This window comes from Cupressus sempervirens, chromosome 10, assembly GCF_028749045.1.
Source record: "Cupressus sempervirens isolate cs-2001-9-10 chromosome 10, ASM2874904v1, whole genome shotgun sequence".
NCBI lineage: Eukaryota > Viridiplantae > Streptophyta > Pinopsida > Cupressales > Cupressaceae > Cupressus > Cupressus sempervirens.
This window is the reverse complement of record NC_143127.1, coordinates 231,650,989-231,668,826: the sequence shown is the minus strand read 5'-3', so window position 1 is coordinate 231,668,826 and position 17,838 is coordinate 231,650,989.

The window sequence follows — 17,838 nt, the reverse complement described above, 5'->3', positions numbered from 1 at the left end:
GAGCGTCGTAAATTTTCTATCAAATATGTTGGACTATGAATTATAAGTGCCTTTTCTATAGAATGATCTAGTTTTTGGTTTTGAACTTTGGTTTAGTGTTTACACTCAGGGAGCTTGGCAATTATTTTTACAGCTGTCCACATTTTTGAGATCTCAATTTAGTCTTTCATTTTAAACTTCATTAGTTCTCACTACCTTCCCATTCTTATCTTACAAGGCTTCACTAATGTATAGATCGTCTCTTTCAATATTAAAATTATGTATATATATTTAGTCTTCAAATATGTGATAATTTGACTTTCATGTATAAGGATTGATGAGGAGTTGACTTTATGTTTTCAATGTAGAGTTAGATGGCATTTATTACATTTTTGTTTAAATAGGTTATAAGATAGCTTTGCCAAAGTATTTGTATTTCATTTATTTTTTATTAATAGAATTCGTAACCTATATTATATACTTTTTAATATTTTATCATTTTATTTTTTATAGAAAAATAATATTATTTATTTTAACTCTTCTCACAGGAAAAAGCTTTAAAACTATTTCTGAAACTCAAATTCAAATGTAATTGTATAAATATATTAAAAAAAAATATTTAAAGTTTATTTTGTGATATTTTTAGTTTCACGTCGGCTGAATCATAGCATAAGCATAGTTTCACGTCGGCTCAATCATAAAGTAGGCCGAGTTGCTCATACTATAAATATGCATTCATACAAAACCGGTAAAACAAGGATCATAATCAGTTCATCTTTTCATCAAACTAAGTTAATTTAGACAGAAATTATAAAGGCTCACACAAGTACAAATACCTACTACAAAATAACCACAAATTCCTTAATTTTTCAAGCGAAGGAACTCCTCATAGGGCCCAAATCGAACATCTCACATGGAAGAAGTAGAGCTGGAGTGCATTAATAAAGGAGAGGGAGAGGAGGAAGTGATGCCTTGGGATTTGATACCACACCACATGATTCATAAATTACTACCACCCTTCCCATTTCAATCTCTCATCCGTTTTGGCAGTGTGTAGAGAATGGAACAATTTACTTCATACGTGGGAGTTCCTCAGGCCATTAATTACTCGAGAGAGAAGTATTCAACTGATAAATTATTGCTTGTCGAATGGAATCCTGCCGTTACCGGAAGGAGTGGGAAGCTTGAAAGGCGAAGATGGGTATGCAGTGCACGGTCTGTTTCCATGGCAGGGCACATATATACTCACATTACCCACATGTGACTGGACAGAGCCTCTAAATAAAATATTTAGAGGACTGCCAGATGATTTGATAATAAGAAATAAAGATGCAAAAGTTTCCATGCAGTTTTGCATGTGGGAATTAGTGGTAGATGGATCGTGGCCATGTTGGAAAAAGATTGGATATGATAAGTTGAGACCATTTATCTGGGGCAGAGAGATCGATTATGAATACTTGATCGTCCACAATCCAGGAGTTGGGGGATTGCAAACCATCACTGATATAGAGTAGAGATTTTTATTCTTAGCATAATAAGCTTCCAATTTTGGATGACTGTAAGAATGTTTTTCAAGCACAAGATGTTTTGTGGAACTAAAGATTGTTTTCTTATTCTACAACTCAATCTATTCAGGATTCATTTAAAATGTTACCTATATCTACTAATTTAATGGATGGTAGGTTTAGATGGATTTGATTCATTTTTGATAGGTGATAGTCATAAATGTCACTTCAACGGACTTTTTCGTCTATTACGTTGAGTTCAGTTTGACTCCTGATTTCATTTCTATTGTGATATTTTTGAAATCACCCCTCTGATTTGAATTGTTTAGCCTTCATTATTTTGGTTTTGCACTTACATTATTGATATAATTCTTTTAATTGACGTTTGGATTTTTTTTTGAAGACATAATTAGATTGTATGGAATTCTTTTGTATTTTTTTCATTCAGGTTTTACAACTGGGGGCTTATACTTCACACACTAGGCTTGGTTCTTAGGTTAGAAGTGTTAAATAGTCAAAGTTCACTTATATTTCCAAGTTCAGTTTCTTCCTTAGTGTATGATGTTTAAGGGTGGTCTTTTCGTAAGTATCAAGCTAATATCTTAGTGAACAATTAGTGTAGCAGTCTTTTTGGATTAAAATCAAAACAAGAGACATTAGATTTCTAGCAAGAAAATAGAACAGTGAGCAACCAATATATCATTAAATATATTTTAAATCTCAGTAAATGAATCAAGTAGATAGTGAATTGGCAAAGAAATATCAACCACAACTATAATTTATGAATTATGCTTCAAATTTAGGCTATAGATAGAAGCCAAATGTCTTTTTCTCTATTATCCTCCTTATTAGGTTGGAAATTGAATAGAGATGTATTTATTCATAGCCTTTTCATTCTATCTGAATAATTATATCTCAAGTCAAGCTTTAGTTAAATGTGTCTAGTATTTTTTGAGACTATACCTAATTTGTATGTTAGTTAAGTTGTTTTTTCAGCATCCTTTTGCACTTTTTATGAATGTGTGACTATTATTTATTAATTATTTTAATATTTACATATTGATGTTGTTGACTAATAAACAAATAGTAATGAGGAAAGTAAAAGGAGTGAATATAACATCTACCACCAAGATGTCTCTATTTTAAAAGTTAAAAGGGATGAGGTGTGGATCTGCCTTGTTCAAATTTGGTCAATTGGATACCCATCAGTCTTTGATCCTTAACTAAAGAGGCTAGATGAAAATTGTTGAACATCCATAAAAAAAAGTCAGGTATCAAAGAGAACACTATCAAACAATAGTAAAAATGATTCTAGATGTTATTTCTCATAACCAATGAATTAGAACATAGAATAGCTATGATAGTCAAATGTGAAGGTTGTTGACTACTCTTTTTTTGCCTTCCATTTATGAACAATTGTTAAGGTCTTCATATCAACTTATAGTCAATATTAGATTATATAAAATATTATATGATTAAAAAAACTATCCTTTCCAACAAAAATTGGAAAGTAGGTTGTGCTAAACTTGAGTAAATAGTCCAGTAAAAGTAGATAGTCTAGTACTATTATATATTGTCTTACAACTATAATTAGTGTTCTACAAAGTTTTTTTAAGCTCATATTTTGCTAAACTTAATATTTTCAAAATGTGATGAAAAATCCTTGAAATAAGCCTTCCATTGCTAGCAATTCTAATGAATTGTCACATGAATGATCCAATCCAACCACCACTCATTCCACTACTTTACAAAATCTAATAAAAAAAATAACACAAATATATTATGATCTGTATGTTAATGCAAAGACTCACATTCTTATGTTAAATGCCAAGACTTTCCATTCAACCTATCATCAAGGAGGCTTGATTTTGACTTCATAGAGGATAAAGAATACTAAGCAATGGACTCACCTTCCCTCTTCTTTTTTATCCTTTCCTTTTTTATACATTTCTTTTGTTGGAATTTTAGGCTACATTCAACTCCCACTTCTATTGTCCAAGTTACTAGAATCTATTAATTTTTAAATAAAATTGTTTGAATAGGGCATGGACTATATATGAATGGTTTTAGAGGTTTTAACCTCTATAAAAATTATCAATGTAATATTCTTGATGTTCTCTAAAAATGTAATTAATAGAAGATGAATAAATAATGTAATGGTTGAATATTGTTATCATTGATGATCCCAAATCTATGGTTGATAACTCCAACTTCATCTACATCATTTTCCTTCACTCCACCTCCACCATTTCTTTTTATATTGCATGTAGTTTTCCATTAGTTCATATTTGAAACAATTATTTCAATGCATGATCCTTGATATTAAACCATTATAAATTTCCTATGATCATGCATGCTCTCTAGGTTGGATATAATAATAATCCATCTCTAGCATAGGTTTTCAAATAGACTTTTACATTTAATAAAGAGAAAATTATATGTCATCTAACTACAGTAACAATCACTTAAGTCTAGGAGAGCCACTATAGGTTTCTTCAAAAGATATTCTCTTTTGTATATATATTTTCACTAATAAATACATAATGTTGAAATATATTTTGTGTAACTAGAATAAGCTCCAATAAAAAGGTTTTCATTCCTAGCTCTAAAAACAGAGTATTTCTCTGTGTAAAATTAGAGTCCTTCAATATTTGTTGTGCCTTGAAAATTTTTATTTATTTTTCTTACTCTTTTTGTTTGAGTTTCTATATTTGGTATCAAAGTTGAAGGTATTTGGAAGGTAGCAACATGAAAAAATACTTACAAATTCCAAAGTTTGATGGAGTTGATTACCCATATTGGTCATTGAAGATGAAGACATTTTTTATTAGGAAAGATTTTTCAGTGATTGTTGAATTTGGATATGAAGATCCTATGGATTGGGATACTCTCCAAGATAATGAAACGAGATTTTTTTTTAAATGAGAAGAAGAATGTAATGGTTTTTTTTACATTCATATGGCTCTTGAAAAGAACTTATTTCCTAGAATTGTTTATGCCCTAACAACAAAGGAGGCCTAAAAGAATCTAAATGATGCTTACCATGGCAATTATTAGATCAAGGTTGTGAAACTAGAAACCTTGAAAACAAAATATTAAATTCTAAAGATTAAGGAAACTAAGAATGTCAGAGATATTTGTGTAGGAGTAAAGGATGTGATTCATGAAATTTCCACTTTGGATGAACCTATAAGCCAATAACATGTGATACAAAAGGTATTGAGATCTATAACCCTAAGATGGGATTTTGTAGCAATTATTATGGAAGAAAGAAAAAGTTTAGCCACACTAGAGTATGATGAGCTAGCTGGATCTCTTATATCACATGAGAATAGAATAAGGGACACTTCTACTAGAATTAATGAGAAGGATCTTTCTTCTCACTTGAAATTTCAAAGAATGATGGTGCTAGCAATAGCAATAACAACAACAAAGGCTCAAGAAGGGGTCAAAATCAAAATTATTCAAGAGGAACCAAAGGAAAAGGAGGAGCTCAAGGAGGAAGAGGCAGAGGTAGATTTCATAAGAAGGAACATCCAATGCTATCATTGAAATAGGTATGGACACTTTGAGAAAGAGTGTAGACTAAAATTAGGTAACAATAATGCAAATTATGCTCAACAAGATGAGGATCCTTCATTGGGTAATTTATTATTGTGATATGGTAAAGATGAAAATAATAAGAATGATGTTTATTATTTGGATTATAGGTGCTCTAACCATATTCTTGGTAATAGGGCTTTTTTTCAAAGCTTGATGATGATTATAGGGGTATGTGTACCAAGTTGTGGTGCCAAAAAGGTGACACCCTTTTTTTTTCAATTTTCAGTATCATCTATGTGCTATAGCACGTACGCACTTTTAAAAAAGAAAAATATTATAAATGGCCTGCATACTTGTAACCCATTCATTTGAATCACTTCTTTTTCTTACCTCTCCTCGTAGTAGCACATATGCGAATTGTAACAAATCAAACTTTTCACCACCTGCCTTGCCAATATGCCTCCTCACCGGCAAAGTTCAAGATCACGAGCATGTTGTATGTTATCTAAATTTCCTTTTGCATTTTTTGTTATGTTTTTTATATTGTTTTTTAGGTTTTTTATATTGTTGTAGTGTTTTTACAATTTTTCTTTCGATTTGTTTATTTATTTAGATTCCAATTGATTTCTTATAAGGAAATATCAATAATGAATCAGCAAATCACCAAGAAGCTCAAAACCCTTAAGAAAATCAAAACCAAAACCCTCCACAAGAAGAACAACAAATTCTACAGCTTGAACCAATTGTAAGACCTCCACCTGGCGCACAAGAAAATATAATAAATGAAATAAAAAGACAAAAAACTAAATTAGAAGGACTCATTGGTCAGTTGAAATAATGTGGACAAACCAATCCAATGAGAGCTCAATTGGCATCGTCTCTTGAATCCATTAAGACCTAGATAGCTTCTCTTAGTGGTTAGTTAGATGTTTGGCGGGTTAAGAGGAATGAACAAAAAAGATTTTATGCAAATAAATTGTCATATCAAGATGTTAAAAAAAAACAAATACCAAAAGGTAGAATATGTGCATTATTTAGAAAACCTAGTGAACAAAATACTATTAGAGAGGGTACTAAATGGTTCCCCATCCATTGGTGCATACCCGATGCTATTAGAAATAATTTTTAGGATAGATGGTGGATGGTTTTTGATGCTCCTCCTTGCAAAAATCACAAGGTCCCCATGTATTTTGTAAAGAGATTGTATTGTTAGTTTGTCCTTGGGGAGATCCCCAATTATTTTGATATATTAGACTCCTAGGGTAGAGGGGGGGTCATCATTTGAGAGGTTGGTGGCATGTCACGACCCTAATGTAGTTAGGGCACCTATTGTCAAGCCACAGGGTGAGCATGTAACTATTCCTTTAGTTGTGAAGGAACATGTAGAAGCCAACACTTTAGGGACCATTAATGCTTTAACATAGACCCTCATCCATTACACAAGTCCATTAGTTGAGGGGGAGCCTTCTATGCATCACGGTCACATGTGCACATCATGCGGATCCTTATGCACATTTGACACTCATGCTGGAGATGGTGCAGACGATGGACTTGTCACTGATATGTTCCTAAATGACACATTTGGCATTGACACATAGGTAAATTACAATTATAATTTATTAATTTGATCAAATTTCATATGTATAGTGAATGATTAATTAATTAATTAGCATCTATTGACATTGTTCAAAATTTAGGGTCAGAGTATTAGTGGGCCTAGTAGTGATCCCCCGGCCTCATTTTTTGCCATTTCCATGAGTCCAGAGGTATGTATCAATTTAATCATTTAAATTAATACATATATTTATTAAGTAATCATATTAAGGATTGACAAAAAATATTATGCATGTGCATCAGTTCTCTATAGGACCATCGACATTTACTATGGACTTGAAGCATAGACATAATATGACCTTTGTAGAGGTACATTTGTTTCATGTTAATTTAATTCATTTGATTATATTTGTTCCATGTTTCATGTTACATGAAATCGTGTATTGTATGACATGTAGCTAACGACATCGGACACTCCTCATCTCTGGCAGTCCATCGATCATGAAGTGGCTATAGCTATGGCTAGTTCATAGCCATTGACTGAGGTATGAAATAATTTTCTTATTTTTAGTTGTTGTTTATAATAGTTAGTATCAAAATTTCTAATGTTATTTATAAGTGATTATATTGATTGAATTGTTGTAGGGTCTTGTTACACCTAATCATCCATGAGTCTTCAAGGTGGACTTGTAGAGCGACTATTTGATGGTGGTAAGAAAATAATTAATATTTTGTGTACATATATTTGATTTCAATGTATAATAGTTATTGATTCATATCTAATTTGTTTGTATTAGCTCGAGTTAGAGAAGAGCCTCAATAAGAGGATGAGTGAGCATGTGAGGAAGACCCATCATTGTCACCATCTCCCTCCACACAATGACAAAAGACCTCAAGAGGTTTGTTTCATATTTTTGATAGACATGTATATGTATAGTCATTAGTGGACATATATGTTGGATTTTATGTCACTGGACATATTCGATGTACATTTGATGTATATATGACATTTTATATTTGATGTATGACATTTATTTGATGCATGACATTATTAGACTTATGACATTATTGGTTATCATTTTATATTATATATTTTTTCATGTATGAAATTAAATTAGATATGTTCATGTATGACATTAAATTAGATATGTTCATGTATGACATTAAATTAGACATGTTCATGTATGACATTAAATTCAATACCTAATCAGTTTGAAACTTTGATAGAATATTGATTAACAATAAATTTTATCATTGTTTAAGCATAAGTTTATCATTTCCAATATGTCATCATCATATGATTTATGATCTTGTTCATGTTTAAAGATTTCCTTCTCTATCATTTGTTTATCAAGTTTAATTCAATACCTAATTAGTTTGAATTTTTGATACAATATTGATCAGTAATAAACTTTGTCAGTGGTAAAATAGCTATTTTATCCCCTTGCTTATGTTTGAACTTGGTGTGGGGCCTTGTGTTATCTCCTAGCTTAGGGGAGTGGGGAAGTAAGGTTCAATGGTTGGGTGTAAAGTCTTTTATCCATTGAGTATTTTTCCAGAGTTTTTCAAGAGCCTTGGATGATCTTTCTTCACACATTTCAATTTTGCATCTTTTTTTGTGTGTGACTAGATGTTGCAACATCATATTTTTGTATCATGACTATGATATAATACTTATGTATCCATTTTGTATAGAGATTATGTTGGAGGAGAAAAATGTTAGAAGTATATGAAAACATGATATATAATGATTACTTGCTCCTTGTAATATGTATATGTACACATGCTTAGTTGCAATAAAGAAGAATGGGTATATCAAGATGATTGTCCTTGGTATGCTTATGTGATTTTTACGCTATCTAATTGTAATAATGGATTCAATTATTTATAATAAAATCGTGTTCATATATTTATGATGGTTTTTACTTATGGGAACTTATGTATGCATTTCTAGTAGTGATGTTTGGGAACCTATATGAACTTGGTTGTTGAGTTAATATAGAATATTCATATATTTAATCAATGAGATATATCAAAATATTTAATCTTAGAAGAATTGAAAATGAAATTTATGTGCTTCAATTTTGTGTTAAAAATAGAATAAAATTTATTCCACATTTACCCTTATTAGTTATGTGATCTCTTAGGTTCCCTGCTAGGGGGATACAAGGGAGAACTACTCTCTAGATTTCTTAGATTACTGGATGGATTTCTTGTAATATTGTGGTTATTTAAATTGAGACTTGTGATGCCTTTTATTCTTTAGGTGTAGATAGGCTGCCAAACTTACAAGAAAGTTAAATTTACTACTAGTCTATTTTACTTTTTAAATAACTTACTTATGTGTGTGTGTGTGTGTGTGTGTGGTGTAGGGTACTCAAGGCACTCAAGGTCTTCATGAAGCATTTTTAAGAACTCTACATCATACCAACTTTCTAGATGTCTCTTCAACAATTTGATAAGGGTTTTAGGTATTAGGAATAAGATCATGTCATAACAAGCCCATTTGTAAAGGCTCAAGGTTCATTTGGTGTTCATATAAACCATGAATCCTTCGTGACCTATAAGGGAAAAAAAGGTTTATAATAAGTAACATACTCCAAAGAATGTTGAAAAGACCTTAGAATAGGTTTAGGTAAGTCTTAGGTAGGTTTGAAAGTCTTAGGACTTCTTGGTTTGAAAATTACAAATATGCAACAAAAGTTGCTAAGCAATTTTTTGTCAAAAGTTGCTAATTAGGGAGGAAGAAGTTTGAACCAATTCCAACTATATTTATGGAAGTTAACTGGTCAATCATGTAGTGCCTCTCGTGTTTGCAGTCTGTACCTTGTCTATTTTTGTTTCGAGAGATACTTGTTACTCTTTTTTATATTTGTACCTTGAGACGACCTAAGGGTTGAATGTTATACTTTGATTTCCATACCATAGATGCTTTGTTGCTATGTTGTTCAGTTTATCATATTTGCATGTTGATGCTATTTTGAGATGACAGTAGATCTACAATATTTGATTATCTAGTTATATGATGTATTGTTCACATCTGTGGTTTTTGTGATGTGATGGATCTTATGCTTTGGTTATTTACTTCATTCTCATCTTTTATGATTAATGCGAACGTGAGTGATGTAAATGGATTAATTAGTAAATTAATGCTTTAATTGCTTTGGCTATTATATTATATGCAATTGCACTTGATCGTGCGTTTTAGTGTGTAGGAATTACATCCATGGCAGTGGCCTATGGAATTAGTGATCCAGCTGTTCATATTTTGCCAATGTCGCTCCTATATGGTTGACGTATCCTTATTTCATTGTTTTTTATTAAAACCTTTCAGTGATTAGTAAATCCAAACTCATTTTCATTACGTGATTAGACCAATGAACATGTCTGTGCATTTAGAAGTTCGCATTCGCCGTGAAAGTGTTAAGTGATTTTCTGTAATTTTGGGTTTTCGGGTTTTAAATCTTTTTGGATTTAATTTCTGGCAACTTTGCCTTAGGTGAATTTCCATTACAGATAATAACCTATTTTCGTTTGGGTTGATTCGGAGTTTAACTACTCCAGCTAGCTATTTTTCATAATGAACTATTCACTCAAAAATGATTAAATATTAGAAAAGTGAATTCATTATTCACTTCTCCCTTTTGGAAAATTGAATTTGGAGAGAAAATTTGGAAATCCTCTTTTGAAGGATTATTGTTTTGCTCGTTGTGGGAGCTGTGAGCATGGGATCTTTGCGAGGTTGGTCTCGTTGGATTTAGCTTGAGGAGTTCTTGCTTTGCCGTCAGTTTCAGTAGTTTCGGTGAAGTATTTATTTTATTCTACGGGTTTCAGTTCTAGCCCTTTTTGCTGTCAAGTAGGGCCTTCCTGTTTTAATGTTTTTGCTCTGTTTTTGCTTTTTTTTCTTGTAGCATTATGTTGGGAGGTTGTGAACTAGTGTTCCCCTTTGTTTCTATGTGCTAGTTTTGCCCGTTGGTCAGGTATGAATGTTTTACCTATTTTTTAAATGGGGGTTTGGGTTTTTGGGCCATTATGCTGGCTATTTTTGCATATGGTATCCGTTTTCAATTATTTTTGGATTTTTGAGGTTTTTGAACCCAAAGGCCAAATGGGTTTTAATTTTGGAAATTTTTCAAAATTTGAGATTTTTTTACCTCATTTTGCATGCCGCCCTATTTTATCGAGTTTTTTCGGCACATTATGGTTCGTGGACCTAGATGATCCATTTGGATACCAGTTGGAACACTTTTGCATCTTTTGTTGCATTGGGATGCGTGTAGCATCCATCATCCCGATTATGTTTTCGGTTGATTGACTTTTGTTTGCATTCTCATCCTGTCCTTATGTATGATCTCTGTGATGGTGGTGCGCCACACACATGTATATTGTCGAGTGACCTACGGGGCCCGATCTTCTGTGGTACTTTTAGAAGTTGTGATCATTGGGGTTGGGTTGGGAGTTTGCATGCCTATGGGCACTCATCATTGGATGAGCATGGGTAGGGTAGGGTAGCATATGGAGGGGGCTGCTATCTCGCAGCTTGGTGACCTTAGTCCCATAGGGTTGGCAGAGGAAGTTTTAAGTAAGTGATAATTAAATAAACATTGGGTGGTAATAACATTAAAGAAAATAAAATGGTACTTTTGTGTATTGGCCTTCCGTTGAGGGAGTTGAGCTACACAGATCTGAGCTTGGGCTTTTGATGCCAAGAGACTCTCCATGATGTCAGTCCCTACATAGTATCCCATTGAGGTGTCTGACTAGGACCTATATTTTATGCATTGTCTATGTCTTGGATTCAGTCATCATACTACTTGGCGTGCGTGGTAGCCATGGTTTTTTTTTTTGTGTGTGTGGTTGGATCGTTACCTCCATCAGCATGGCAGGTGTGGACCTATGAGTGCCACATGGTTGGGAGGCATAGCTACCTTCACCACTGCTAGGGACCGGTGTACAAAGATGGTCTATTGTTCTAGCGTGATCATTGCTGGATGTGTCACTTGGTACTTCGATTTGCGGAGTATGCTTTCTAGTGATTTATGCTTTCATTGGGATGTTGTTTTCCATGTTTACATGATGTTGGTTTTATGCATTCCTTATTTTGATGTTTAGCATATGGTAGATGATGTTATCTAATTACAGGGTTATCTTTTGCTTTCTACTAGCATGTTAGATTTCATTTACTTATATTGTAGCATGTTTAGTAGTGATGTCCCTATCACGATAGAATCAATGATTTGATCGATGGCTTGGGATGTTATGTGCGGGGGATGGCTAGGGCCCACAATGGTCTTATGATGCCATTGATGGTTGGGAGGAACTGCGTACTTGTGGTTTTTTTGTTCATTGCGATGTTATTTCAGTTGTGGTGATGTTTCCATTCTGTATTATTCCTTTTCTGTTTGTTAGATGTTAGATTTTGGTTTCTGTATTTCAGTTACTCAATTATGGTTCAAGTGTTCTAGGCTCGAAATGTGGATCTAGTACTCCTCGGTGTGGAGGTTCTTTTGTCATTTTTTCCTCATTTTTGAGTTTTGGTAGTATTTTTATTTTGTACGGGTGACATTTTTTCAGCAATGTGTGATATTTAAAAAGTGTCGCACGCCCACACAAAATGTATCGTATGATTCTGTAAAGTGTCGCACGCCTCTTTGAGAAGTGTCACACAACACTTTCCAGTATCGCATGACTCTTAGAGTTGTGTCGTGTGACATTGTTAAAGTGTCACATGCCTTAAGGAAAAGTATCACCCAGTCCCTAAAAGTGTCGCACTCCTCCTTGAGAAATGTTGAGTGACACTTTTCTATGCTACATTAAAGTATCACATAGTTTTTTGTAAAAACCTACATGGGTGGATAGCGGGCACTTTTCATTGTGATCTAGACTTTTTAAGAGTTGATCTGGATACCCTTTTGGGTGTTCTTTGACCCTTTGTTGTTGCATTTTGATTTTAGATGGTTTTTCTTAAAATCCAGTTTTCAAGTTTTTGTTTTTGTCCTTCGAGGTTTAAAATATATCGTTTAAGTATACTTAAGATATATTTTAATATATGCGATGATTCATTTGAGATGGGTTTCAAACCTCTGCGGGCTAAGATAAAGATTCTAGGAAATTTCTGGGCTTCAAAATTCAGACTTAGCCAATTTTTCGGAGTCTATTTTGATCTTTTAGCTTGGTTGATCTCTTATGGTTTCTTGTTTGCATTTTGGTTAGTGGTGACATTTGCAGATCTGTTGGGTAGCAGGATGGTCATTTAGTCTTCTGTTGTGATCTGTATGATCCGTGTATGTTGTTGTCTTGTGCACTTACACTTGTTTAAAAAAAAAAAATTGGCTTGTTTTTCATCCTTATTTCCAAGGATCTCTGGGCGGGGCATTACATCTAGTATCAGAGCCCACATTGCTACATTGGGATCTCTATGTTATGCTTCCACTATGGTTTTTTTTTATGTTGTGTGTTGCTTTGTATGTTTTATTTTTATTTGTTATCTTGCTCGTTCATGGTTTTTACTCTTATGCTTGTTATCCTATTGTTCTAACATTATCTTGTTGCTTCCTATCAGTGATGCCTCCTGCACATAGACCTAGTGGCCATGGTGGTACTCATAGTGGTAATCATGGAAATAAACACCATGAAGAGGAATGCTAGGGAGGAGGGGAAGAACATGGTAATATCAGTGATTAGAATGGTGTAGGGGTGATTATGCCTATTCTCTAGCAGATTCTTGGTCTTTTGGGCCCTTGTGTTGAGGAGTGCCAATGGGATCAAAATCAGGAGGAGGGATTTCATCATGGAGATTCCCATCAAACTGAGCATAGAGAGGAGGAACGTGAACATGAGCATTCTCTTACTCCACCAGGTGGCAAAGGACACTGTCGGGGTGGTAGAGACCACAATAGTGAGGACTCCATTAGGTTGGATATCATGAAGTCCCTTTAGAGTTCCAAACCACCACCATTCGATGGTAGGGGAATTGGCCTCAAGGCTGAGACTTGGTTGTTGGACATGGAGTGCTACTTCACCATGTATCCATATTCAACCAACATGAGGGCCTGTTGTGCAATTATGCAGTTGAGGGACCACGGATCTATTTGGTGGAATATTGAGAGTCAGAAGCTTCAGCTTAGCATCACAGATCTCACCTGGGAGATTTTTGAGGAGAGATTCTAAGAGAGATTCTTATCTCCTTAGTATAGGGAGGCCTGTGCTGATGAGTTCCATGCAATTTGTCAAGGGAACATGACTGTGGATCAGTACGAGATCTAGTTCTTTAAACTTAGGCAGTATTCATGCTACAACAATGATGATTTTCTCTTAGCACATCATTTTATGCAAGGCTTGAAGGATTCCTTCATTGGAGAAGTCTGCATGCATTAGCTTAGGACTCTTGTGCTCATGGTAGAGAAGGCACGTATTGTGGAGGAAAATCTGGCTAGAGGTTTTAGTAGTAGATCTAGTTCTCAGAACCAAGGTGCTAGGAATGCAGGGTAGGATGCACAATTTATCCAATCATCAGGAAAGGGTCAAGCCCAGTTAGAATCGATTCAGGGTGGTAAAAGTCATGGCCCGTGGTGGAAGTTTTGGGGTAAGGGAGGTGGTCAGTCTTTTGGTAATTTAGGAAAGAAAGGAGATAATCAAAACAGAGGACAAAAATCTCAACAGGATCATCCTCCTCAGAGCAGTCAGCAGACTTCTAGCAGGGGTAGTGCACCATATCCTAGTGCTACTCAGAGTGGTCGTGGGACAGGACCCAACTTTTTTGGGAATTTTTATTCTTGTGGCCAAACTAGCCATAAATCTTATGATTGTTCCATCAAACCATCTACAGGACCTAGTAAGGGCACAACAAAATCTAAGTCTACTAAAGGAGATGCGGGTTGAAATCATAGAGTCTTTGCAGTGGTTGACAACTGTCAAGCTGAGCATCAAGGTACGGTAGTTGAGGCTACAAGTATGTTGCATGGTATTTCTACTTCAATTTTTTTTGACTCTAGTGCTATTGATTCTTTCATTTCACCATCTCTTGTTCAGTGATGTGGGCTAGTGGCAATGCGTTAGGTTGATAGGTGGCAGGTTGAGTTAGCCACAGGTTCTAAGGTGGCCATTGACTCATTGGTTAGGAGTTGTTTGGATTTGGGAACCTTCAACACTATAGTGGATCTATGCATTCTACCTCTGGGATCGCATGACATTGTGTTGGGCATGGATTAATTAGCCATCCATCAGGCCAATATCGATTTCCATCGTAAGGTGGTATAGTGTGTGGATGACACAGGTGGGCAGGTGGAACTTTTGGGAGTTCAGCGACTAGTCTTGCTTCATATGATCTTAGCTAATCAGTTAAAACAGAGTGTGCAGAAGGGTTGTTAGTTGTTTCTCGTATCTCTCAGTGATCTTGAGGAACCCAAGAGCCATATGGTAACACTCAATGATCACCCACTCCTTTGTGAGTATGTTGATGTGTTTCTTGATGAGATCCCAAGTATGCCACTTCAGTGTGACATTAATTTTTGGATCGATCTTGTACTAGGAGCGGAGCCCATTTTGCGAGCTCCTTATCGCATGACTACTCAAGAGTTGAGTGAACTCAAATTGCAGTTGGAGGAATTATTGGCCAAGGGCCATATTCATCCTACTGTATCCCTGTGGGGTGCACCAGTCATCTTTGTGAAGAAGAAGGATGGTTCTTTGCGTTTGTGCATTGACTACCGACAGTTGAATAAGGTGATGGTGAAGAATTCCTATCCTTTGCCAAGGATAGATGACTTGTTTGATTAGATGAAGGGAGCATGAGGGTTCTCAAAGATTGATCTGAAGTCAGGATATCATCAACTTCATATCCAAGAGGCTGATATTCATCGAATAGCATTTTGTACATGATATGGGCATTATGAGTTCACAATTGTACCTTTTGGGTTCACCAATGCACCATCAATTTTCATGAGTTTGATGAATGGGGTATTTTGCATGTACCTCGATCAGTGTGTCATTATATTTCTGGATGACATATTGATCTACTCAAAGACTATGGAGGAGCACGAAGTCCATTTATGTCAGGTATTGCAGTGCTTGAGAAACCATCAGTTGTATGGAAACCTGAGTAAATGTGGGTTCTTCCAGTCAGAGGTGAAGTATTTGGGACATATCATCACTGGTGATGGAATTGCAGTGGATCTAGAGAAGATTTGTGCTATCATGGATTGGCCAGCACCCACTAATGTCTCAAAAGTTTGTATTTTCATGGGATTAACAGGTTACTACCATCATTTTGTGAAGGATTTCTCATGAGTGGCCCATCCCATCACTTCTCTTCGGAGGAAAGGGAAGAAGTTTGTTTGGTCAGACCAGTGCGAGGTAGCATTTGTTGCTCTTAAGGAGTGTTTGACTAGTGCACCAATCCTTGCAGTGCCTAATCCTGTAGGTGATTTCATGGTTTGTGCAAATGCTTCATTGGAAGGCATGGGTGCGGTTTTAATGCAGGATGGTCGAGTGATTGCTTTTGAGTCTAGAAAACTTGAGGAACATGAGCTAAACTACCCCACTCATGATTTGGAACTTGCGGCTGTAGTGCATGCTCTTGTCCATTGGAGGCATTTTATTTTGGGACACAGGTTTGAGTTGCATAGTGATCATAGGAGCTTGCAGTATATCTTTACTCAACCAAACCAGAATGCACGACAACATCGTTGGATGGAGTTCCTGTGCGAGTATGACTTTGATGTTCATTACATCAAAGAGAAGGAGAATGTTGTCGCAGATGCCTTGAGCAGGAGGCGACATGAGGTATCAGTGATGTCATTGGGAGTGGACTTGTGAAGCCATATTTTTGGAGGCTTTGCCTAGTGACACTTGGTATCAGGAGGTGAGGGTAGAGATCGAGTCTAGACGCACCCTTGAGGGGAGATTTTTAGGTTATATGCTCGAGTTTGATGGACTATTGCGACACTTGGGGCATATTTATGTACCCTTCAAAACATAAATTATTACATATAGCCAAAAATTTATCATTTTCAATTTATGTCATTGTCATATTGATTTATGATCTTCTTGTTCATGTTTAAAGCATGTCTTCTATGTTATGCATCTAAACATTTATCATAAATTATTATTACAAACATATAACAAATCTGAAATTGAAAATAATACATTACATTAATTCCAAGGTATAGTTATGATGTAGAGCCTAATAGGATTCTCAAGGTTTCATTAATTCCATATGTTAGATCTTCCATCATAGAATACCAATTGTAATGGGCACTCACATGTATTCCAATACATATATTTCCTTATATGTACAATTGGTCAATGTTGCACCTTATAAAAGATAGAATTTTATAGGTAGAATTATGCAAAGGTTAGGGTACAATAAGAAAAATGCTATTGTCAATCCAACAAGATAGATTATACACCCAAACTTCTACACCTTGACACAACAATAACACTAAGGGATCATCATTAATGCATATAACTTTACACTAGAAAACTTGACTTCACAACCATGAATGGTGGATTCCCACAAATAAGGTTGATCAGCATGTTAAGGGGTTCATCCCAACACTAAAACCAAGGAACCATGGCCAAACAACAACCCAAACATGAATTTCATAACTTTGTCCTCATAATGCAGCATTTAGACTACTAGCCCTTCTAAAGACAAATTAGGCAACAAGTACCATATCTTCCAAAAGACCTCAAGAACTAATTAGCATTCCAAGTACCCTTTATTGATTTTTTTATTTCCCCAAAAAGGAAAGTGTTGAAGCCATTTACAAGCCTTCCAAAACTAGACTATTATACAGGCCTAATTGCCCCAATTAGGTCACCTTAACAAAGGAAGTACCAAAAATCTAGTGAGAAAGACCAAACCAATGCATCCAAAAATTAGGTTAGGACAAGGGAAGGCAGATTCCAAAGTTTCACTTACTGGTTCAAACCCTGAGGCAAGAAAATTAGAAGATTCCATAATGCAACAAAGTTGTGACATGGTAATACCAACTCATTTGTACAAATTCTATAAAGTAGATCAAATGCATAAGATTATCTCGTCAAAACTTAAGAACAAGGAAACAATCAAGCCCCAATACTACTCTCGCTTGAGTACACTTAACTACAAAGTTTCCTCTATGGTTAAACCCACTCTACCTATAACACAATTTGTAAAACCTTCACCAAGTGTTGTGCCTTATGAACCATTCATTAGAATTCCCCTTAAGCTCATTGATTGATAAGTAGGAGACATTTCTACAAGAAGTCAAAT